We start from the raw sequence: 4516 nt of genomic DNA on the forward strand, positions 1-4516 counted from the left end.
GCCCCAACCTCCCAAGCTCAAGCAAACTTCCCACCTTTGCCTCCCTTTGCAGCTAGGACTACAGATGCACACCACCACGCCTGACTACTTTTTTTAGTTTCTGAAGAGATAGGGTCTCACTACGTTGCCCAGACCGACCTTGAACTCCTGGGCTCAAGTAATCCAACAACCTCAGCCTCCCAAAATGCTGAGATTACAGGTATAAGCCGCTGCGCCCAGCCTGCAACCACCTCCTTACTGCTCTCCCCACTTTCCCTCTAGTCCCACCAAATCCATTCTCTACAGAGCAGCCAGGGAAGTGTATAAAATATGAAAATAAGATCATCACTTTGGCCGGGTGCAGTGGCCCATGCCTGTAATCCCAGCATTTTGGGAGGCTGAGGCAGGCGGATCACCTGAGGTCAGGAATTCGAGGCCAGCCTGGCCAACATGGTGAAACCCCGTCTCTACTAAAAAAAATACAAAAAATACATAAAATTAGCTGGGCATGATGACAGGTGCCTCTAATCCCAGCTACTCAGGAGGCTGAGGCAGGAGAATAGCTTGAACCCGGGAGGCAGAGGTTGCAGTGAGCCAAGATCATGCCTCTGCACTCCAGCCTGTGCAACAGAGTGAAACGCTGTCAAAAAAAAAAAAAAAAAAAAAAAAAAATCATCACTTTCTTATTCAAAACTTTCCTCACAGCTTCTCATTGGGATTACAAAAAAAATCTAATTCCAGTTCCTTCATGATCTGGTCCCTGCTTGCCTCTGTGATTTTATCTCCTACTCTCCCCCTTGGTCATCATGTTTTGGCCATGCTGGGTGCCTTCTTTTCCACAAATATAAGATGACCTGTCTGACTCACAATTTTTGCACTTACTTTTCTGTCCAACTGGAATTCACTGTCCCTAGACCTGCACATGGCTGGCTACTTTTCACGGTTCAGTTATCAGTTTGAAGTCATCACTTTACAGAGAACATCTCTGGCTGCTTTTAGGCAAAGTAACAACCACCTCTGAACTTAAAATCGCCCTTCATCCCATCACTCAGTTTCCTTTTTCTCATAGCACGTGTTACTGTCCAAAAATAACTTCTTCCTTCTTTCCCTTTCTCCTTTCCTCCTCCTCTTTCTGCCCCTATTCTTTCTCCCCCCATTTACTTATATATCTATTTTCTTTTTCTTTTCTTTTTTTTTGAGACGAAGTCTCCCTCTTGTTGCCCAGGCTGGAGTGCAATGGCATGATCTCGGCTCACTGCAACCGCCAACCCCTGGGTTCAAGTGATTCTTCTGCCTCAGCCTCCCGAGTAGCTAGGATTACAGGCGCCTGCCACCATGCCTGGCTAATTTTTTTTTTTTTTTTGTATTTTTAGTAGAGACAGGGTATCTCCATGTTGGCCAGGCTGGTCTCGAACTCCTGATCTCAGGCAATCCACCCGCCTCGGCCTCCCAAAGTGCTGGGATTACAGGCGTGAGCCAATGTGCCTGGCTCTTTTTTTTTTTTTTTTTTTTTGAGACAGCGTTTTGCTCTTGTTGTCCAGGCTGGAGTGCAATGGCATGATCTCAGCTCACTGCAACCTCCGCCTCCCAGGTTCAAGCCATTCTCCTGCCTCAGCCTCCCGAGTAGCTGGGATTACAGGCATGCACCACCACGCCCGGCTAATTTTTTGTATTTTTGTATTTTGTGTTTTTAGTAGAGACGGGGTTTCACCATGTTGGTGAAGCTGGTCTCGAACTCCTGACTTCAGGTGATCCACCCACCTCGGCCTCCCAAAGTGCTGGGATTACAGGCATGAGCCACCATGCCCGGTGGCTATTTTTTACATGAATATTGCCTTATCTTCTTTCTAGAAAATATGCTCCATGAGGAACTTTCAGCACTGTGCCTGGCACATAATAGATATTCAGTAAGAACTTATGGGATAAATAAATGAACCTTGTAAGGAGGACATTAAAGGGGTTATTAATTTCCATTTTAATTAGAAATATTAGGTCACTTTCCCAAAGTCAGAATATTGTATGGTGTTTCCCCATGAGTCCTCCAAAGACTGGGACCATGTTTTCTACATTTTTGTTGCCCCAGCAGTCACTGGTATGTAGTGCCAAGGAAGAGGATAAAGCAGTAGTTAGTGAATTGGAATCCTGACTGCTCTACTGTGTGTTACCTTGGGCAGGTTATTAAACTTCTCTGTGGCACGATTTCTTCATACGTAAAATGGGGATAAAAATAGTACTTGCCTTATAGGGTTATGAAAATCAATTCAATTCATATAGGTAAAGCTCGTAGCTCAGTGGTTGACACATATGAAGGGCAATAGATGTTCTTCTTCACTCACTTTTGCCTCCCTTTTCTTTTTCTAGGCATTTAATTAATATTTGCATTAAATTGTTGACCTTTCTATAGTTTTAAAACTGTTTTAATGAGTCATCGTATTTCTTTTCAGTTTCTCTAATCCCAAGCAGGGCTTCTTTCTTGACTTCAATCACTCACTCCGTGAAAGGTAGCAATGTTGCCTTAACTGAAAAGGTTAAGTAACCCTCTCCCTTTTTTTTTTTTTTTAAATTTTATTTGTATCTGCCTTGGCCATGTACATAGACACCCAACGGCCCCTTCTCCCAGCCTGGGGAAGGGGTGGTGGATTCTGGAGGAAGGAGATATCAGAGTGAGGACACAAAGTTCAACAGAAGCTGCTGCTCCCCTCAGCAAGGGGCATCTGTGTGAGCGGGGACTTGTACCCTCTGCTCTTCCTCCCTACCAGGCCATCTGCGAATCTGCATGCATTCTCCTATTTGACTCAGGTCATTCTTCCCTCTCCCCATGGACTAGCTATGAGCAGGAGACACAACCTCTTCTCTTGTGTGTTTCAGCTTCTTTTCCTGCTCTTCCCATCCCTTAAATTCTATTCCTGGGGATAGAGACATGAATACCCATAACCTCTCTCCTAAGCCTCCTCATAATCCAGGGTGCCACATCCAGACTCTCGACAACTGGTAAGGCCAGCGACCTGGAAGCTCATCACAGCAGGCTATGTGTGAAGGTAGGACAGTAGACATGAGTGTTTATCTGTGTAAGGCAGAACTGCCACCATGGCAGGGTGTGGGGAGCCATGGGGCTCTGGGGGTGTGTCCGAAAGTGGGGGCAGAAAGGTTCAGGAAGCCAAAGACATGGGCTTATTTATAGTAGAAGTCCACGTGGGCTCCAGGCTTGAACACCCGCTTTTGCAGCGAGCTCAGCCGTTTCTGGGCTGACACCCTGCAATCCACCAGCTCTCCCTTTGCCTTCAGCTCCTGCAGCCTTTTCGCATGTCTGGGTCCATGGAGGTCTACCGGGCTAACCGCCGGGACACGTCTGTGTCCACAGGACCTGGGGCCTAATTCGGCACCCTCACATTAGGTTCCTCCGACGCCAGGACCTCAACAGAATGTTACCAGCAGCCTTTCCCGCACAGTACAGCGCTCAGCCTTTGAAGGGCTGCAGGGCACAGAGGGTTGAGATGTTAACCACAGTTCTGTTGAGGCCAGGACTGGTTGGTAAGGCCTTCAAGACGCTGCAAGTCCGGCAGAGAGAGCATGGAGGTCAATCAAGTTCAGCGCCCAGTCTGTGTTCACTTGAGTGGAGTCACCCAGGTCCACGAAGCCTTTGGACACATCCCCAGGAGAGCCCGCGTTGTTGATGAAGAGCAGTCGTTGCACCTCCTCGGTCCTGGGGAGCTGACGCAGGACCCCAAGCAGCGGGCTGCAAGCCAGCCTCGGCGCCCAGGTCTGCGGGCACCCGCACCACGCGCAAGCCAGACCGCCCGGCGCCCAGCTCGGCCTCCAGCTGCCGCAGCGCATCGTTGTTGCGGGCGTTGAGGACCAGCACGCAGCTCGGCGACAGCAGCGAGGCCAGGAGGCCCGGGTCAGCACAAATACAGCACGCTCCAAGCCGCCCTCCATGCCGCAGTCCTGATCATGAACTAAGTCCCTGATAAAGGGGGAAGGGGAAAGGAGCCGCCAAGGCTGGATAAGGTTTTGTCTTCAACTATGAGCAGAAATATTTAATATTTCGGGCCTTAGTCATTTCCGGAGACTCCAGCTCCTTGCTCAATTTTTAGAAAGTTTTTTTTTTTTTTTTTTTTGAGACAGTCTCGATCTTGTAGCCCAGCCTGGAGTGCAATGGCCCGATCTCGGTTCACTACAACCTCCGCCTCCTGGGTTCAAGTGATTCTCCTGCCTCAGCCTCGCGAATAGCTAGGATTACAGGAGCGCCACCACACCTGGCTAATTTTTGTATTTTTAGTGGAAACGGAGTTTCACCATATTGATCAGGCTGGTCTCGAACTCCTGACCTCAGGTGATCCGCCCGCCTCGGTGTCCCAAAGTGCTGGGATTACAGGCCTGAGCCACCTTGCCTGGCCAGGGCAATCCTTATTGTGCTTTCTTTAGAGATGGAAAGAATGCTCCCCTCTTTCCTCGTCTTTCATCTTCTGCACCCAGCTCTTAGTAGGTGCCTTAAAAATGCTAGCTTTATCTCTCATCTCCATGCCTCACCAAAACG

At 48.7% G+C, this 4516-nt stretch overlaps 1 pseudogene; it reads right to left on the reverse strand.

Moving 5' to 3' along the window:
• Positions 1-1087: 1087 nt before the first annotated feature.
• Positions 1088-3928, reverse strand: LOC100989756 (sepiapterin reductase-like; annotated as a pseudogene).
• Between the last annotated feature and the right edge of the window lie 588 nt (positions 3929-4516).

This window comes from Pan paniscus, chromosome 1, assembly GCF_029289425.2.
Source record: "Pan paniscus chromosome 1, NHGRI_mPanPan1-v2.0_pri, whole genome shotgun sequence".
Lineage (NCBI taxonomy): Eukaryota > Metazoa > Chordata > Mammalia > Primates > Hominidae > Pan > Pan paniscus.